Source organism: Symsagittifera roscoffensis, chromosome 3 (genome assembly GCF_963678635.1).
Source record: "Symsagittifera roscoffensis chromosome 3, txSymRosc1.1, whole genome shotgun sequence".
Classification (NCBI taxonomy): domain Eukaryota; kingdom Metazoa; phylum Xenacoelomorpha; order Acoela; family Convolutidae; genus Symsagittifera; species Symsagittifera roscoffensis.
This window is the reverse complement of record NC_087064.1, coordinates 43923822-43945144: the sequence shown is the minus strand read 5'-3', so window position 1 is coordinate 43945144 and position 21323 is coordinate 43923822. Positions and strand designations below refer to the sequence as shown.

Below are 21323 nucleotides of genomic sequence, written 5' to 3'. Positions count from 1 at the left end.
CCAAGAAAACCTGAGAAAGGGTAAATTTTTTTCTTTTTCCTGTGAATCCGGAGGTGAAAAACCTTGGAATCGCGGAATAGAATAGAATTTTGTTTGTGCTCACTCACATCTTGTTTGGGCCAGTGAATCCGGAGGTGAAAAACCTTGGAATCACGGTTCTAAGCAGCAGTTTTCTCTTTTTCTAGACCCAGTGAATCCGGAGGTGAAAAACCTTGGAGTCGCGGTTGTGGAAAATCTATATTCTCGAGACATTTTCAATCAAACCCAGTGAATTCGGAGGTGAACAACCTTAGAATCGCGGGATTGAGTGGAAATGCCTCCTCTTTCCTCTACCGAAAATTGCAAAACTTGCACCAGAACTATTGGTAAACGTGAAGCCACCTTCTTTTGTACAGCATGCGGCGATACAATGCACATGACCACAGCGTGTACAGGCATGTCCCATGTAGCCATAATGGGCATCCAAGAAATTAGTCAGAACGTGCTCCTCTTGTGCAACCAATGTGTACAGATGAACAAACGCGACAGCATAATTGATAGACTCGCAAGCAGTAAAGAACAGGAAAAGCTACAAGAAAAAGAACTCAAAATGAACCAGACTGTTGACGCAATCAAGGAAAAACTCGAACAGTTCGGAGATATAAAAAGTCAACTAGAAAGCGTACAATCTGAAGTGAAAAAACGGCACGACCTTCGCTGAAAAAGTGAAAGAAAAACCCACAAAAGCAACAACTACCCCCAAAAAGGAAAGTTATGATGGAATAAGACTTCGAGGAATACCTGAACCAAATGGGTCGAGCGCCCGGGAACGACTAGAGAAAGACTTAGACGAAGTTGAGAAAATCGTAATAAGCAAAATCTTATTAGGTTTAGATGTGAACAAATCCTGGGACCCGACAACATCGGTAACATCTTTCTGAAAAACCTTAAAAATTCGCTTTCCCAAAAAACTACCCGTCAGATTCTCATAAAAGTGGTACCAATGGATTCAGTAGCGTTTCACCTACCTGCCTGCATGAAATTTAGGGCAATTTTTACCCTACCCCACCCCCTACGGTCTTAGAAAAGCTTCACAACTCGGTACTTTTTTCACTTTTTGCCCATTTTTTCGGAAATTTTCGATTTCCTCAAAAACTACCCGTCCAGATTTAGGATTAAGGGTTTAATCGATAGACCAGGTTGTAGGAAACTCCCATGCACAAGCGGCTGGTCCCTAATTTGCTTAGGGGAAGAGCTATAGACTTAGGAAAAGTCACTTTTTTGATTTTTTTGCCTATTTTTTCGGAAATATCGATTTCCTCAAAAACTACCCATCCAGATTTGGAATTAAGGATTTAATCGATAGAACAGGTTGTAGAAAACTCCCCCGCACAAGGGGCTGGTCCTTAACTTGCCTAGGGGAAGAGCTATAGACTTAGGAAAAGTCACTTTTTTGATTTTTTTGCCTATTTTTTCGGAAATTATCGATTTCCTCAAAAACTACCCGTCCAGATTTGGGATTAAGGATTTAATCGATAGACCAGGTTGTAGGAACCCCCCCTACACAAACGGCTCGTCCCTAATTTGTCTAGGGGAAGAGCTATACACTTAGGAATAGTCAATTTTTCGGTTTTTAGGCCATTTTTTCAAACTTTTTCGATTTCTTCAAAAACTACCCATCCAGATTTGGGATTAAGGGTTTAATCGATAGACCAGGTTGTAGGAACCCCCCCTACACAAACGGCTTGTCCCTAATTTGTCTAGGGGAAGAGCTATACACTTAGGAATAGTCAATTTTTCGGTTTTTAGGCCATTTTTTCAAACTTTTTCGATTTCTTCAAAAACTACCCATCCAGATTTGGAATTAAGGGTTTAATCGATAGACCAGGTTGTAGGAAACTCCCCCGCACAAGCGGCTGGTCCTTAACTTGCCTAGGGGAAGAGCTATAGACTTAGGAAAAGTCACTTTTTTGGCCTTTTTTCAAATCTTTCCGATTTCCTCAAAAACTACCCGTCCAGATTTGGGATTAAGGGTTTAATCGATAGACCAGGTTGTAGGAACCCCCCCTACACAAACGGCTTGTCTCTAATTTGTCTAGGGGAAGAGCTATACACTTAGGAATAGTCAATTTTTCGGTTTTTAGGCCATTTTTTCAAACTTTTTCGATTTCTTCAAAAACTACCCATCCAGATTTGCATAATGAATGCATAAGCTTCTCTTTCACTTTTTTTGCGTAGGAAGGGCGCTATCGACTTGAGAAACCTGAAATTTTAAAACAATTTTAAAACAATCAATATTAAAATAATCAAACAGGTCTCTCCAGCTTTCAGCTGGGCCCCTAGTTAGTGAAGTCACACCTATTTTCAGGGAAAATGACAAAGCTGACGTTACTCAATTCAGGCCGATAAGCCTCCTAGCCAACGTTTCAAAAGGTTTTGAGAAACTTATCTTCAATCAAATGTATCTCCACTTCGAGCCTAGTTTCCATCGCGCTCAATACGGCTTTATACACAAGAAATCGGCAGTACTGCAACTCCTAATCTTCGTTGATAACACTCATAAAAAGCTTGACCAAAAGAAATCCAGTGACATCAGCTCTCTCTACGTTGACTTCAGCAAAGCCTTCGACAAAGCAAAGTGTCTCACCTGAAACTTGTTGAAAAAATATCTAACCTTGGCATCGGAGGGAAATTCATGGAATTAATCGTAAGCTACCTAACAGAAAGGAAACAGAGAGTTAAAATTGGATGTTATAAGTCATCCATTTCTCAATGCACTAGCGGTGTTCCCGAAGGTTCTCTCCTTGGACCATTAATGTTCCTGGTATATGTGAACGAACTTCCTGATGGAATATAAGACGGTGAAGCCTTCGGTTATGCGGACGATTTTAAAGTAATGACCACATCTTTAAGCAACGCAGAAAAGGCGGCTCTACAAATAGAAAAATGGAGCTTCGTAAATAAAATGATTCTCAATGTTGACTAAACCAACATACTGTACATAAAAGGAGAGACACAAACAAACGGACGATTAAAAACCGTCACATCACAGAAAGATTCGGAGTCATCATGTCTAACAATTTATCCTGGAGTGAAAACTGTAGTAGGCGAACACTTAAAGGCTGGAGGTTTTTATACTTCCTCATCAGAAATACTTCGAAAAATGCATCGCTAGAGACAAAACTGAATGCCTACGCAGGATATGTATTACCAGTGCTTACTTACGCATCGCAGGTATGGTACCCCCCAAAAACTGAAATGAGGAAGATAGAGCAAGTACAGAGGAAAGCCACCAAATGGATAACCAACAGGACCGCAGATTATAAAGAAAGACTTCTCCGCTTGAAAATATCACCTCTATCAATGTACATGGAAGTGCATGATATTCTATACCTCATCTCTGCGCTAGAAAGAAACTATGAGGCCAAAAACATGCCAGTGACAAAGAGCCATGGAGGACTTACAAGACAGCAGACCGAACTCTATATCCCCCAACAGCGCCTCAAGAAATGCGACGAAAACTTCTGGATCCGTGCACCAAAACTGTTAAATTTAGTGCAAAGAAGCCTGTTTGCAGATAAAATCCTCAACAAAAACAGAATCGCCAAATTATACCACGCATTCTTCCGTGACAGATTCAACGAGATTGACTCTTGCTCGTGGAGAGTGCTATGCCCATGTGGAAACTGTAATCCCTTGAAAAAACTCGTGCCACTTGAAAACTGAGGGATGAGAACCCTAGAGCAGATGCTCAAAATCCTATACTACTACTACTACTACAGTTCATTGTAAAACAGTTGTATGGCTGGCAATGCTACATTTTTTTGGTTCCGAAGATTTAATGTTCATTTGCGTTTTGAATGTTCGTTGACTGAATTATCCTTGTTTCGACCTTAGAAGAAAGTGACGGGGTAGGTTTACATGTTCATGTTCAGATCTGAGCTCAAATGAAGAGAGAAATTCACCTGCTGTGAAAGTTCCTTGAGATTTTTTTCCACCCTTGAATATGGGGAGGAATTTTGTATTCGGTTGTTTTTAGCTTTTGTTTTATTTTTGTTTTCCTCTCAAAATGAGGTACCACTTTTAATCGCCGGAATGTGTCGAACAATATATCATGTTAATAGCCTTTCAATCGTGATTTGAAGACTTAAAAAAATTAAAACAATTTTCGGTCGAAAAACTAGTTTGAAATTTTTGATATTTGGTCTAATATTGAGCGAATATTTTTCGATTCATGTTTTTTCAAACTAATTTTTCTGCAAACTTTGTTTTCTAATTTGACCATTGTCCTATGAATGTCGAATATGCTCAAGTTTTACTTTTTGCTCAAATCATTATATGACACCGCGCTAATAATAAGACTATTTTTTTAAAAGATTATGGTCGGAACATCCTGTGCTACTTGGACAGGATTCGGCTATTCAAAGTTTGTACCAGTATCGAGAAAAATAGGTGAGAGATTTTTTATTTTAAGTTTAATTTCGTTCGAATAAAACGAGCGAGGAGGCTTACATTAGCTTAATTTATGTTGTGAAAAGCTAGTTTTACTCGTGAAAAGTGAGTTTCAAGAGCCTTTTTGAAATCAAGATTCTGAAAACTTCGAAAACTTTTGTGCATTTTTTTATTTTTGTATTTCTGGCCATTTTTCTAATTTTACTATGACTGTTGAATATGCCTAGGCTCTAGTTTTCCGTTCCTTTTTTGAGATTCTTTTATCACACCACGCTAAAAAACAAGACTAATTTGATTTTTTTTTGTGTTTTTTTCAACATTATGTGCGGCAGATTCTGTGCTACTTGGACAGCAATTTGCTATTCTAAAAGTTGTAAACAGCATCGAGAAAAACAGGCTTAAAGTTTTTGATTTTTAGTCTTAAATGCGTGGGAATAAAGTGAGCTTCTTTGAGTTTTAAGCGCTTCTTTGGAATCAAGAATTTCAAAAACTCAAACTACAGGTTTTCTGTGTTTGGGCCATCTTTCTAAAAAAAATGTTAAACAATTTGCATGTTTTACTATGCCTGTCGTTATGCCTAAGCTCTAGTTTTTCGTTCTTTTTTGAGATCCTTTTATCACACAATGCAGAAAATTTAGGTAAGTTTGAAAAATCTTCTTTGCTTGGTTTTTATGACTTTGGTCGAACATTTTTTGCTACTTGCACCGTAGCCGGTTTTCTTTTTTTGTTTTTATCTCAAGACCAGGTACCACAGTTAATCACTGGACTGAATCGAGCGATAATCAAGTTGGAGCCCTTTGAATCGTGACTTGAACGACTTTTAAAAATTTGACTAAAATTGCTGTCGAAAAAAACTAGTTTATTTTTTGGTGTTTGTTCTAATATCGATCGAATAAAGTGATTGAGCAGGCGTATTTATGCTTAATTTAAGCTGTTGAAAATAGTCCGTTTGATGCGCCATTTTGGAAATCAGAAGTTCAAAAATTTAAGCTGAAAGAATTTTGTTTTGGTTTATGATTTTTTTGTAGTAATTTTTTTTACAAAAACTGTTCTCTTTACCACTGCCCAAATTTGGTATCGATTTTAATTTAATAATGATGGTTGTCGGTTTTTATATTTTTCTCAAAGTTAGCTTCCTTCAATACCATTCAAGACAAATGTAAAAAGTGTTCCTAGGCCTAATTTTATACACTTCTTACTTTAATTCTATCGACTTCGCGGCTTTCGTCCTACTTTCTAGCGTCCAACAATATGCATGTGTTGTATCGCGAGCGGCAAATAATGGTTCTGCTAGGTTCATTTACACAGTTCATTGTAAAACAGTTTGATGGCTGGCAATGCTACATTTTTTTGGTTCCGAAGATTTAATGTTCATTTGCGTTTTGAATGTTCGTTGACTGAATTATCCTTGTTTCGACCTTAGAAGAAAGTGACGGGGTAGGTTTACATGTTCATGTTCAGATCTGAGCTCAAATGAAGAGAGAAATTCACCTGCTGTGAAAGTTCCTTGAGATTTTTTTCCACCCTTGAATATGGGGAGAAATTTTGTATTCGGTTGTTTTTAGCTTTTGTTTTATTTTTGTTTTCCTCTCAAAATGAGGTACCACTTTTAATCGCCGGAATGTGTCGAACAATATATCATGTTAATAGCCTTTCAATCGTGATTTGAAGACTTAAAAAAATTAAAACAATTTTCGGTCGAAAAACTAGTTTGAAATTTTTGATATTTGGTCTAATATTGAGCGAATATTTTTCGATTCATGTTTTTTCAAACTAATTTTTCTGCAAACTTTGTTTTCTAATTTGACCATTGTCCTATGAATGTCGAATATGCTCAAGTTTTACTTTTTGCTCAAATCATTATATGACACCGCGCTAATAATAAGACTATTTTTTAAAAAGATTATGGTCGGAACATCCTGTGCTACTTGGACAGGATTCGGCTATTCAAAGTTTGTACCAGTATCGAGAAAAATAGGTGAGAGATTTTTTATTTTAAGTTTAATTTCGTTCGAATAAAACGAGCGAGGAGGCTTACATTAGCTTAATTTATGTTGTGAAAAGCTAGTTTTACTCGTGAAAAGTGAGTTTCAAGAGCCTTTTTGAAATCAAGATTCTGAAAACTTCGAAAACTTTTGTGCATTTTTTTTTTGTATTTCTGGCCATTTTTCTAATTTTACTATGACTGTTGAATATGCCTAGGCTCTAGTTTTCCGTTCCTTTTTTGAGATTCTTTTATCACACCACGCTAAAAAACAAGACTAATTTGATTTTTTTTTGTGTTTTTCAACATTATGTGCGGCAGATTCTGTGCTACTTGGACAGCAATTTGCTATTCTAAAAGTTGTAAACAGCATCGAGAAAAACAGGCTTAAAGTTTTTGATTTTTAGTCTTAAATGCGTGGGAATAAAGTGAGCTTCTTTGAGTTTTAAGCGCTTCTTTGGAATCAAGAATTTCAAAAACTCAAACTACAGGTTTTCTGTGTTTGGGCCATCTTTCTAAAAAAAATGTTAAACAATTTGCATGTTTTACTATGCCTGTCGTTATGCCTAAGCTCTAGTTTTTCGTTCTTTTTTGAGATCCTTTTATCACACAATGCAGAAAAATTAGGTAAGTTTGAAAAATCTTCTTTGCTTGGTTTTTATGACTTTGGTCGAACATTTTTTGCTACTTGCACCGTAGCCGGTTTTTTGTTTTTTTGTTTTTATCTCAAAACCAGGTACCACAGTTAATCACTGGACTGAATCGAGCGATAATCAAGTTGGAGCCCTTTGAATCGTGACTTGAACGACTTTTAAAAATTTGACTAAAATTGCTGTCGAAAAAAACTAGTTTATTTTTTGGTGTTTGTTCTAATATCGATCGAATAAAGTGATTGAGCAGGCGTATTTATGCTTAATTTAAGCTGTTGAAAATAGTCCGTTTGATGCGCCATTTTGGAAATCAGAAGTTCAAAAATTTAAGCTGAAAGAATTTTGTTTTGGTTTATGATTTTTTTGTAGTAATTTTTTTTACAAAAACTGTTCTCTTTACCACTGCCCAAATTTGGTATCGATTTTAATTTAATAATGATGGTTGTCGGTTTTTATATTTTTCTCAAAGTTAGCTTCCTTCAATACCATTCAAGACAAATGTAAAAAGTGTTCCTAGGCCTAATTTTATACACTTCTTACTTTAATTCTATCGACTTCGCGGCTTTCGTCCTACTTTCTAGCGTCCAACAATATGCATGTGTTGTATCGCGAGCGGCAAATAATGGTTCTCCTAGGTTCATTTACACAGTTCATTGTAAAACAGTTTGATGGCTGGCAATGCTACATTTTTTTGGTTCCGAAGATTTAATGTTCATTTGCGTTTTGAATGTTCGTTGACTGAATTATCCTTGTTTCGACCTTAGAAGAAAGTGACGGGGTAGGTTTACATGTTCATGTTCAGATCTGAGCTCAAATGAAGAGAGAAATTCACCTGATGTGAAAGTTCTTTGAGATTTTTTTCCACCCTTGAATATGGGGAGGAATTTTGTATTCGGTTGTTTTTAGCTTTTGTTTTATTTTTGTTTTCCTCTCAAAATGAGGTACCACTTTTAATCGCCGGAATGTGTCGAACAATATATCATGTTAAAAGCCTTTCAATCGTGATTTGAAGACTTAAAAAAATTAAAACAATTTTCGGTCGAAAACTAGTGAAATTTTTGATTTTTGGTCTAAAATTGAGCGAATATTTTTCGATTCATGATTTTTTTGAAGTAATTTTTCTGCAAAATTTGTTTTCTAATTTGACGATTGTCCTATGAATGCCGAATATTCTCAAATTTTAGTTTTTGCTCGAATCATTATATGACACCGCGCTAATAATAAGACTATTTTTTAAAAAGATTATGGTCGGAACATCCTGTGCTACTTGGACAGGATTCGGCTATTCAAAGTTTGTACCAGTATCGAGAAAAATAGGTGAGAGATTTTTTATTTTAAGTTTAATTTCGCTCGAATAAAACGAGCGAGGAGGCTTACATTAGCTTAATTTATGTTGTGAAAAGCTAGTTTTACTCGTGAAAAGTGAGTTTCAAGAGCCTTTTTGAAATCAAGATTCTGAAAACTTCGAAAACTTTTGTGCATTTTTTTATTTTTGTATTTCTGGCCATTTTTCTAATTTTACTATGACTGTTGAATATGCCTAGGCTCTAGTTTTCTGTTCCTTTTTTGAGATTCTTTTATCACACCACGCTAAAAAACAAGACTAATTTGATTTTTTTTTGTGTTTTTCAACATTATGTGCGGCAGATTCTGTGCTACTTGGACAGCAATTTGCTATTCTAAAAGTTGTAACCAGCATCGAGAAAAACAGGCTTAAAGTTTTTGATTTTTAGTCTTAAATGCGTGGGAATAAAGTGAGCTTCTTTGAGTTTTAAGCGCCTCTTTGGAATCAAGAATTTCAAAAACTCAAACTACAGGTTTTCTGTGTTTGGGCCATCTTTCTAAAAAAATGTTAAACAATTTGCATGTTTTACTATGCCTGTCGTTATGCCTAAGCTCTAGTTTTTCGTTCTTTTTTGAGATCCCACAATGCAGAAAAATTAGGTAGGTTTGAAAAATCTTCTTTGCTTGGTTTTTATGACTTTGGTCGAACATTTTTTTGCTACTTGCACCGTAGCCGGTTTTCTTTTTTTGTTTTTATCTCAAAACCAGGTACCACAGTTAATCACTGGACTGAATCGACCGATAATCAAGTTGGAGCCCTTTGAATCGTGACTCGAACGACTTTTAAAAAATTTGAAAAAAATTGCTGTCGAAAAAAAACTAGTTTATTTTTTGGTGTTTGTTCTAATATCGATCGAATAAAGTGATTGAGCAGACGTATTTATGCTTGATTTAAGCTGTTGAAAATAGTCCGTTTGATGCGCCATTTTGGAAATCAGAAGTTCAAAAATTTAAGCTGAAAGAATTTTGTTTTGGTTTATGATTTTTTTTGTAGTAATTTTTTTTACAAAAACTGTTCTCTTTACCACTGCCCAAATTTGGTATCGATTTTAATTTAATGCTGATGGTTGTCGGTTTTTATATTTTTCTCAAAGTTAGCTTCCTTCAATACCATTCAAGACAAGTGTAAAAAGTGTTCCTAGGCCTAATTTTATACACTTCTTACTTTAATTCTATCGACTTCGCGGCTTTCGTCCTACTTTCTAGCGTCCAACAATATGCATGTGTTGTATCGCTAGCGGCAAATAACGGTTCTCCTAGGTTCATTTACACAGTTCATTGTAAAACAGTTTGATGGCTGGCAATGCTACATTTTTTTTGGTTCCGAAGATTTAATGTTCCTTTGAGTTTTGAATGTTCGTTGACTGAATTATCCTTGTTTCGACCTTAGACCTTAGAAGAAAGTGACGGAGTAGGTTTACATAATCATGTTCAGATCTGAGCTCAAATAAAGAGAGAATTTCACCTGCTGTGAAAGTTCCGTTAGATTTTTTTTCCACCATTGAATATGGGGAGGAATTTTGTATTCGGGTGTTTTTAGTTTTTGTTTTATTTTTGTTTTCCTCTCAAAATTAGGTACCACTATTAATCGCCGGAATGTGTCGAACGATATATCATGTTAAAAGCCTTTCAATCGTGATTTGAAGACTTAAAAAAATTAAAACAATTTTCGGTCGAAAAACTAGTTTGAAATTTTTGATATTTGGTCTAATATTGAGCGAATATTTTTCGATTCATGTTTTTTCAAACTAATTTTTCTGCAAACTTTGTTTTCTAATTTGACCATTGTCCTATGAATGTCGAATATGCTCAAGTTTTACTTTTTGCTCAAATCATTATATGACACCGCGCTAATAATAAGACTATTTTTTTAAAAGATGGTCGGAACATCCTGTGCTACTTGGACAGTATTCGGCTATTCAAAGTTGGTACCAGTATCGAGAAAAATAGATTAGAGATTTTTTGTAAGTTTAATTTCGTGCGAATAAAACGAGCGAGGAGGCTTACAGTAGCTTAATTTATGTTGTGAAAAGCTAGATTTACTCGTGAAAAGTGAGTTTTAGGAGCCTTTTTGAAATCAAGATTCTGAAAACTTTGAAAACTTTTGTGCATTTTTTTTATTTTTGTTTTTTTTTGCCATTTTTCTCATTTTGATATAACTGTAGAATATGCCTAGGTTTTAGTTTTCCGTTCCTTTTTTGAGATTCTTTTATCACACCACGCTAAAAAACAAGACTAATTTGATTTTTTTTGTGTTTTTCAACACTATGTGCGGAAGATTCTGTGCTACTTGGACAGCAATTTGCTATTCTAAAAGTTGTAACAAGCATCGAGAAAAACAGGCATAAAGTTTTTGATTTTTAGTCTTAAATGCGTGGGAATAAAGTGAGCTTCTTTGAGTTTTAAGCGCTTCTTTGGAATCAAGAATTTCAAAAACTCAAACTACAGGTTTTCTGTGTTTGGGCCATCTTTCTAAAAAAAATGTTAAACAATTTGCATGTTTTACTATGCCTGTCGTTATGCCTAAGCTCTAGTTTTTCGTTCTTTTTTGAGATCCTTTTATCACACAATGCAGAAAAATTAGGTAAGTTTGAAAAATCTTCTTTGCTTGGTTTTTATGACTTTGGTCGAACATTTTTTTGCTACTTGCACCGTAGCCGGTTTTCTTTTTTTGTTTTTATCTCAAAACCAGGTACCACAGTTAATCACTGGACTGAATCGAGCGATAATCAAGTTGGAGCCCTTTGAATCGTGACTTGAACGACTTTTAAAAAGTTTGAAAAAAATTGCTGTCGAAAAAAACGAGTTTATTTTTTGGTGTTTGTTCTAATATCGACCGAATAAAGTGATCGAGCAGGCGTATTTATGCTTAATTTAAGCTGTTGAAAATAGTCCATTTGTTTGTAATTTTCTTTTACCTCGAGTGAAAATAGTTTTTTGGAGTTTTTAGCGCCAGTTTGGAAATCAAAAGTTCAAAAATTTAAGCAGAAAGAATTTTGTTTTGGTTTATCATTTTTTTGTAGTAATTTTTTTTACAAAAACTGTTCTCTTTACCACTGCCCAAACTTGGTATCGATTTTAATTTAATGCTGATGGTTGTCGGTTTTCATATTTTTCTCAAAGTTAGCTTCCTTCAATACCATTCAAGACAAATGTAAAAAGTGTTCCTAGGCCTAATTTTATACACTTCTTACTTTAATTCTATCGACTTCGCGGCTTTCGTCCTACTTTCTAGCGTCCAACAATATGCATGTGTTGTATCGCTAGCGGCAAATAACGGTTCCCCTAGGTTCATTTACACAGTTCATTGTAAAACAGTTTGATGGCTGGCAATGCTACATTTTTTTTGGTTCCGAAGATTTAATGTTCATTTGAGTTTTGAATGTTCGTTGACTGAATTATCCTTGTTTCGACCTTAGACCTTAGAAGAAAGTGACGGAGTAGGTTTACATAATCATGTTCAGATCTGAGCTCAAATAAAGAGAGAATTTCACCTGCTGTGAAAGTTCCGTTAGATTTTTTTTCCACCATTGAATATGGGGAGGAATTTTGTATTCGGGTGTTTTTAGTTTTTGTTTTATTTTTGTTTTCCTCTCAAAATTAGGTACCACTATTAATCGCCGGAATGTGTCGAACGATATATCATGTTAAAAGCCTTTCAATCGTGATTTGAAGACTTAAAAAAATTAAAACAGTTTTCGGTCGAAAAACTAGTTTGAAATTTTTGATATTTGGTCTAATATTGAGCGAATATTTTTCGATTCATGTTTTTTCAAACTAATTTTTCTGCAAACTTTGTTTTCTAATTTGACCATTGTCCTATGAATGTCGAATATGCTCAAGTTTTACTTTTTGCTCAAATCATTATATGACACCGCGCTAATAATAAGACTATTTTTTAAAAAAGATTATGGTCGGAACATCCTGTGCTACTTGGACAGTATTCGGCTATTCAAAGTTGGTACCAGTATCGAGAAAAATAGATTAGAGATTTTTTTTAAGTTTAATTTCGTGCGAATAAAACGAGCGAGGAGGCTTACAGTAGCTTAATTTATGTTGTGAAAAGCTAGATTTACTCGTGAAAAGTGAGTTTTAGGAGCCTTTTTGAAATCAAGATTCTGAAAACTTTGAAAACTTTTGTGCATTTTTTTTATTTTTGTTTTTGCCATTTTTCTAATTTTAATATAATTGTAGAATATGCCTAGGCTCTAGTTTTCCGTTCCTTTTTTGAGATCCTTTTATCACACCACGCTAAAAAACAAGACAAATTTGATTTTTTTTGTGTTTTTCAACACAAAAAAAACCAGCATCGAGAAAAACAGGCACAAAGTTTTTGGTTTTTAGTCTTAAATTCGTGGGAATAAAGTGAGCTTCTTTGAGTTTGAAGCGCTTCTTTGGAATCAAGAATTTCAAAAACTCAAACTACAGGTTTTCTGTGTTTGGGCCATCTTTCTAAAAAAATGTTAAACAATTTGCATGTTTTACTATGCTTGTCGATTATGCCTAAGCTCTAGTTTTTCGTTCTTTTTTGAGATCCTTTTATCACACAATGCAGAAAAATTAGGTAAGTTTGAAAAATCTTCTTTGCTTGGTTTTTATGACTTTGGTCGAACATTTTTTTGCTACTTGCACCGTAGCCGGTTTTCTTTTTTTGTTTTTATCTCAAAACCAGGTACCACAGTTAATCACCGGATTGGATCGAGCGATAATCAAGTTGGAGCCTTTTCAATCGTGACTTGAACGCCTTTTAAAAAAAATTTGAAAAAAATTGCTGTCGAAAAAAAACCAGTTTATTTTTTTGGTGTTTGTTCTAATATCGAGCGAATAAAGTGATCGAGCAGGCGTATTTATGCTTAATTTAGACAGTTGAAAATAGTCCGTTTGTTTGTAATTTTATTTTAACTCGAGTGAAAGTAGTTTTTTGGAGTTTTTAGCGCCATTTTGGAAATCAGAAGTTCAAAAATTTAAGCAGAAAGAATTTTTTTGATTCATCATTTTTTGTAGTAGTTTTTTGTCCAAAAACTGTTCTCTTTACCACTGCCCAATTTTGGTATCAATTCTAATTTAATGCTGATAGTTGTCGGTTTTGATATTTTTCTCAAACTTAGCTTCCTTCAATACCATTCAAGAGAAATGTAAAAAGTGTTCCTAGGCCTAAATTTTTTACTTTTCTTACTTAAATTCTATCGACTTCGCGGCTTTCGTCCTTTTTTCTAGCGTCCAACAATATGCATGTGTTGTATCGCTAGCGGCAAATAATGGTTCCCCTAGGTTCATTTACACAGTTCATTGTAAAACAGTTTGATGGCTGGCAATGCTACATTTTTTTTGGTTCCGAAGATTTAATGTTCATTTGAGTTTTGAATGTTCGTTGACTGAATTATCCTTGTTTCGACCTTAGACCTTAGAAGAAAGTGACGGAGTAGGTTTACATAATCATGTTCAGATCTGAGCTCAAATAAAGAGAGAATTTCACCTGCTGTGAAAGTTCCGTTAGATTTTTTTCCCACCATTGAATATGGGGAGGAATTTTGTATTCGGGTGTTTTTAGTTTTTGTTTTATTTTTGTTTTCCTCTCAAAATTAGGTACCACTATTAATCGCCGGAATGTGTCGAACGATATATCATGTTAAAAGCCTTTCAATCGTGATTTGAAGACTTAAAAAAATTAAAACAGTTTTCGGTCGAAAAACTAGTTTGAATTTTTTGATATTTGGTCTAATATTGAGCGAATATTTTTCGATTCATGTTTTTTCAAACTAATTTTTCTGCAAACTTTGTTTTCTCATTTGACCATTGTCCTATGAATGTCGAATATGCTCAAGTTTTACTTTTTGCTCAAATCATTATATGACACCGCGCTAATAATAAGACTATTTTTTTAAAAAGATTATGGTCGGAACATCCTGTGCTACTTGGACAGTATTCGGCTATTCAAAGTTGGTACCAGTATCGAGAAAAATAGATTAGAGATTTTTTTTAAGTTTAATTTCGTGCGAATAAAACGAGCGAGGAGGCTTACAGTAGCTTAATTTATGTTGTGAAAAGCTAGATTTACTCGTGAAAACTGAGTTTTAGGAGCCTTTTTGAAATCAAGATTCTGAAAACTTTGAAAACTTTTGTGCATTTTTTTTATTTTTGTTTTTTTTTTGCCATTTTTCTAATTTTAATATAATTGTAGAATATGCCTAGGCTCTAGTTTTCCGTTCCTTTTTTGAGATCCTTTTATCACACCACGCTAAAAAACAAGACAAATTTGATTTTTTTTGTGTTTTTCAACACAAAAAAAACCAGCATCGAGAAAAACAGGCACAAAGTTTTTGGTTTTTAGTCTTAAATTCGTGGGAATAAAGTGAGCTTCTTTGAGTTTGAAGCGCTTCTTTGGAATCAAGAATTTCAAAAACTCAAACTACAGGTTTTCTGTGTTTGGGCCATCTTTCTAAAAAAATGTTAAACAATTTGCATGTTTTACTATGCTTGTCGATTATGCCTAAGCTCTAGTTTTTCGTTCTTTTTTGAGATCCTTTTATCACACAATGCAGAAAAATTAGGTAAGTTTGAAAAATCTTCTTTGCTTGGTTTTTATGACTTTGGTCGAACATTTTTTTGCTACTTGCACCGTAGCCGGTTTTCTTTTTTTGTTTTTATCTCAAAACCAGGTACCACAGTTAATCACCGGATTGGATCGAGCGATAATCAAGTTGGAGCCTTTTCAATCGTGACTTGAACGCCTTTTAAAAAAAATTTGAAAAAAATTGCTGTCGAAAAAAACTAGTTTATTTTTTTGGTGTTTGTTCTAATATCGAGCGAATAAAGTGATCGAGCAGGCGTATTTATGCTTAATTTAGACAGTTGAAAATAGTCCGTTTGTTTGTAATTTTATTTTAACTCGAGTGAAAGTAGTTTTTTGGAGTTTTTAGCGCCATTTTGGAAATCAGAAGTTCAAAAATTTAAGCAGAAAGAATTTTTTTGATCATTTTTTGTAGTAGTTTTTTGTCCAAAAACTGTTCTCTTTACCACTGCCCAATTTTGGTATCAATTCTAATTTAATGCTGATAGTTGTCGGTTTTGATATTTTTCTCAAACTTAGCTTCCTTCAATACCATTCAAGAGAAATGTAAAAAGTGTTCCTAGGCCTAAATTTTTTACTTTTCTTACTTAAATTCTATCGACTTCGCGGCTTTCGTCCTTTTTTCTAGCGTCCAACAATATGCATGTGCTGTATCGCTAGCGGCAATTAACGGTTCTCCTAGGTTCATTTACACAGTTCATTGTAAAACAGTTTGATGGCTGGCAATGCTACATTTTTTTGGTTCCGAAGATTTAATGTTTATTTGCGTTTTGAATGTTCGTTGACTGAATTATCCTTGTTTCGACCTTAGACCTTAGAAGAAAGTGACGGAGTAGGTTTACATAATCATGTTCAGATCTGAGCTCAAATAAAGAGAGAATTTCACCTGCTGTGAAAGTTCCGTTAGATTTTTTTTCCACCATTGAATATGGGGAGGAATTTTGTATTCGGGTGTTTTTAGTTTTTGTTTTATTTTTGTTTTCCTCTCAAAATTAGGTACCACTATTAATCGCCGGAATGTGTCGAACGATATATCATGTTAAAAGCCTTTCAATCGTGATTTGAAGACTTAAAAAAATTAAAACAGTTTTCGGTCGAAAAACTAGTTTGAAATTTTTGATATTTGGTCTAATATTGAGCGAATATTTTTCGATTCATGTTTTTTCAAACTAATTTTTCTGCAAACTTTGTTTTCTCATTTGACCATTGTCCTATGAATGTCGAATATGCTCAAGTTTTACTTTTTGCTCAAATCATTATATGACACCGCGCTAATAATAAGACTATTTTTTTAAAAAGATTATGGTCGGAACATCCTGTGCTACTTGGACAGTATTCGGCTATTCAAAGTTGGTACCAGTATCGAGAAAAATAGATTAGAGATTTTTTTTAAGTTTAATTTCGTGCGAATAAAACGAGCGAGGAGGCTTACAGTAGCTTAATTTATGTTGTGAAAAGCTAGATTTACTCGTGAAAAGTGAGTTTTAGGAGCCTTTTTGAAATCAAGATTCTGAAAACTTTGAAAACTTTTGTGCATTTTTTTTATTTTTGTTTTTTTTTTGCCATTTTTCTAATTTTAATATAATTGTAGAATATGCCTAGGCTCTAGTTTTCCGTTCCTTTTTTGAGATCCTTTTATCACACCACGCTAAAAAACAAGACAAATTTGATTTTTTTTGTGTTTTTCAACACAAAAAAAACCAGCATCGAGAAAAACAGGCACAAAGTTTTTGGTTTTTAGTCTTAAATTCGTGGGAATAAAGTGAGCTTCTTTGAGTTTGAAGCGCTTCTTTGGAATCAAGAATTTCAAAAACTCAAACTACAGGTTTTCTGTGTTTGGGCCATCTTTCTAAAAAAATGTTAAACAATTTGCATGTTTTACTATGCTTGTCGATTATGCCTAAGCTCTAGTTTTTCGTTCTTTTTTGAGATCCTTTTATCACACAATGCAGAAAAATTAGGTAAGTTTGAAAAATCTTCTTTGCTTGGTTTTTATGACTTTGGTCGAACATTTTTTTGCTACTTGCACCGTAGCCGGTTTTCTTTTTTTGTTTTTATCTCAAAACCAGGTACCACAGTTAATCACCGGATTGGATCGAGCGATAATCAAGTTGGAGCCTTTTCAATCGTGACTTGAACGCCTTTTAAAAAAAATTTGAAAAAAATTGCTGTCGAAAAAAACTAGTTTATTTTTTTGGTGTTTGTTCTAATATCGAGCGAATAAAGTGATCGAGCAGGCGTATTTATGCTTAATTTAGACAGTTGAAAATAGTCCGTTTGTTTGTAATTTTATTTTAACTCGAGTGAAAGTAGTTTTTTGGAGTTTTTAGCGCCATTTTGGAAATCAGAAGTTCAAAAATTTAAGCAGAAAGAATTTTTTTGATCATTTTTTGTAGTAGTTTTTTGTCCAAAAACTGTTCTCTTTACCACTGCCCAATTTTGGTATCAATTCTAATTTAATGCTGATAGTTGTCGGTTTTGATATTTTTCTCAAACTTAGCTTCCTTCAATACCATTCAAGAGAAATGTAAAAAGTGTTCCTAGGCCTAAATTTTTTACTTTTCTTACTTAAATTCTATCGACTTCGCGGCTTTCGTCCTTTTTTCTAGCGTCCAACAATATGCATGTGCTGTATCGCTAGCGGCAATTAACGGTTCTCCTAGGTTCATTTACACAGTTCATTGTAAAACAGTTTGATGGCTGGCAATGCTACATTTTTTTGGTTCCGAAGATTTAATGTTTATTTGCGTTTTGAATGTTCGTTGACTGAATTATCCTGGTTTCGACCTTAGACCTTAGAAGAAAGTGGCGGGGTAGGTTTATATGTTCATGTTCAGATCTGAGCTCAAATGAAGAGAGAAATTCACCTGCTGTGAAAGTCCTTGAGATTTTTTCCACCATTGAATATGGAGAGGAATTTTGTATTCGGGTGTTTTTAGTTTTTGTTTTATTTTTGTTTTCCTCTCAAAATTAGGTACCACTATTAATCGCCGGAATGTGTCGAACGATATATCATGTTAGAAGCCTTTCAATCGTGATTTGAAGACTTAAAAAAATTAAAACAATTTTCGGTCGAAAAACTAGTTTGAAATTTTTGATATTTGGTCTAATATTGAGCGAATATTTTTCGATTCATGTTTTTTCAAACTAATTTTTCTGCAAACTTTGTTTTCTAATTTGACCATTGTCCTATGAATGTCGAATATGCTCAAGTTTTACTTTTTGCTCAAATCATTATATGACACCGCGCTAATAATAAGACTATTTTTTTAAAAAGATTATGGTCGGAACATCCTGTGCTACTTGGACAGTATTCGGCTATTCAAAGTTGGTACCAGTATCGAGAAAAATAGATTAGAGATTTTTTTTAAGTTTAATTTCGTGCGAATAAAACGAGCGAGGAGGCTTACAGTAGCTTAATTTATGTTGTGAAAAGCTAGATTTACTCGTGAAAAGTGAGTTTTAGGAGCCTTTTTGAAATCAAGATTCTGAAAACTTTGAAAACTTTTGTGCATTTTTTTTCTTTTTGTTTTTTTTTTGCCATTTTTCTAATTTTAATATAATTGTAGAATATGCCTAGGCTCTAGTTTTCCGTTCCTTTTTTGAGATCCTTTTATCACACCACGCTAAAAAACAAGACAAATTTGAATTTTTTTTGTGTTTTTCAACACAAAAAAACCAGCATCGAGAAAACAGGCAAAGTTTTTGGTTTTTAGTCTTAAATTCGTGGGAATAAAGTGAGCTTCTTTGAGTTTGAAGCGCTTCTTTGGAATCAAGAATTTCAAAAACTCAAACTACAGGTTTTCTGTGTTTGGGCCATCTTTCTAAAAAAATGTTAAACAATTTGCATGTTTTACTATGCTTGTCGATTATGCCTAAGCTCTAGTTTTTCGTTCTTTTTTGAGATCCTTTTATCACACAAGGCAGAAAAATTAGGTAAGTTTGAAAAATCTTCTTTGCTTGGTTTTTATGACTTTGGTCGAACATTTTTTTGCTACTTGCACCGTAGCCGGTTTTCTTTTTTTGTTTTTATCTCAAAACCAGGTACCACAGTTAATCACCGGATTGGATTGAGCGATAATCAAGTTGGAGCCTTTTCAATCGTGACTTGAACGCCTTTTAAAAAAAATTTGAAAAAAATTGCTGTCGAAAAAAACTAGTTTATTTTTTTGGTGTTTGTTCTAATATCGAGCGAATAAAGTGATCGAGCAGGCGTATTTATGCTTAATTTAGACAGTTGAAAATAGTCCGTTTGTTTATAATTTTATTTTAACTCGAGTGAAAGTAGTTTTTTGGAGTTTTTAGCGCCATTTTGGAAATCAGAAGTTCAAAAATTTAAGCAGAAAGAATTTTTTTTGATTCATCATTTTTTGTAGTAGTTTTTTGTCCAAAAACTGTTCTCTTTACCACTGCCCAATTTTGGTATCAATTCTAATTTAATGCTGATAGTTGTCGGTTTTGATATTTTTCTCAAATTTAGCTTCCTTCAATACCATTCAAGAGAAATGTAAAAAGTGTTCCTAGGCCTAAATTTTTTACTTTTCTTACTTAAATTCTATCGACTTCGCGGCTTTCGTCCTTTTTTCTAGCGTCCAACAATATGCATGTGCTGTATCGCTAGCGGCAATTAACGGTTCTCCTAGGTTCATTTACACAGTTCATTGTAAAACAGTTTGATGGCTGGCAATGCTACATTTTTTTGGTTCCGAAGATTTAATGTTTATTTGCGTTTTGAATGTTCGTTGACTGAATTATCCTGGTTTCGACCTTAGACCTTAGAAGAAAGTGGCGGGGTAGGTTTATATGTTCATGTTCAGATCTGAGCTCAAATGAAGAGAGAAATTCACCTGCTGTGAAAGTCCTTGAGATTTTTTCCACCATTGAATATGGAGAGGAATTTTGTATTCGGGTGTTTTTATTTTTTGTTTTTTTTTGTTTTCCTCTCAAAATTAGGTACCACTCTTAATCGCCGGAATGTGTCGAACGATATATCATGTTAAAAGCCTTTCAATCTTGATTTGAAGACCTAAAAAAAATTAAAACAATTTTCGGTCGAAAAACTAGTTTGAAATTTTTGATATTTGGTCTAATGTTGAGCGAATATTTTTCGATTCATGTTTTTTTTGAACTAATTTTTCTGCAAACTTTGTTTTCTAATTTGACGATTGTCCTATGAATGCCGAATATTCTCAAATTTTAGTTTTTGCTCGAATCATTATATGACACCGCGCTAATAATAAGACTATTTTTTAAAAAGATTATGGTCGCAACATCCTGTGCTACTTGGACAGGATTCGGCTATTCAAAGTTTGTACCAGTATCGAGAAAAATAGGTGAGAGATTTTTTATTTTAAGTTTAATTTCGTTCGAATAAAACGAGCGAGGAGGCTTACATTAGCTTAATTTATGTTGTGAAAAGCTAGATTTACTCGTGAAAAGTGAGTTTTAGGAGCCTTTTTGAAATCAAGATTCTGAAAACTTTGAAAACTTTTGTGCATTTTTTTTATTTTTGTTTTTCTTGCCATTTTTCTAATTTTACTATTTCTGTAGAATATGCCTAGGCTCTAGTTTTCCGTTCCTTTTTTGAGATCCTTTTATCACACCACGCTAAAAAACAAGACTAATTTGATTTTTTTTTGTGTTTTTCAACACTATGTGCGGAAGATTCTGTGCTACTTGGACAGTAATTTGCTATTCTATAAGTTGTAACCAGCATCGAGAAAAACAGGCCTAAAATTTTTGATTTTTAGTCTAAAATTCGTGAGAATAAAGTGAGCTGGCAGGCTTACAGTAGCTCAAGTTCATAGCTTAATAGCTTACAATGCTTTATTTATGCCGTGAAAAGATACTTTTATTTGTGAAAAGTGAGTTTTTTTGAGTTTTAAGCGCGTTTTCGGAATCAAGAATTTCAAAAGTTCAACTACATGTTATGTGAAATTTTTTGTTTTTTTTCTGTGTTTGGGCTATCTTTCTAAAAAAATTGTTATACAGTATGCCTATTTTACTATGACCGTAGATTATGCCTAAGCTTTAGTTTTTCATTCTTTTTTGAGATTCTTTTATCACACCATGCAGGAACAATTTAGGTAAATTGGGAAAAAATTTTGTTTTGTTTTTTATGACTATGATCGAACATTCTGTGCTACTTGCACCGTAAGCGACTTTCCTTGTTGTTTTGTTGCCTCTCAAAACCAGGTTTCACAATTAATTAGCGGAATGAATCTAGCTATAATCAAGTTGAAGCCCTTTCAATCGTGATTTGAAAGATTTTTTTAAAAAAATGAAAAAGTTGCTGTCGAGAAAAACTCTCGAGAAAAAGTTGCTGTCGAGTTTAAATTTTCCA

The 21323-nt window shown here is 34.0% G+C and overlaps 2 protein-coding genes across 3 annotated transcripts in view; both read left to right on the top strand.

Annotated features, from left to right (window-relative positions):
* The window catches only part of LOC134842554 (choline transporter-like protein 2), a 546776-nt gene that overhangs the window by 727 nt on the left and 524726 nt on the right, over positions 1 to 21323 (top strand). The window lies entirely within an intron of this gene.
* LOC134842553 (insulin-like growth factor 2 mRNA-binding protein 1) overlaps positions 1 to 21323 on the top strand; it is an 81984-nt gene that overhangs the window by 12471 nt on the left and 48190 nt on the right. The window lies entirely within an intron of this gene.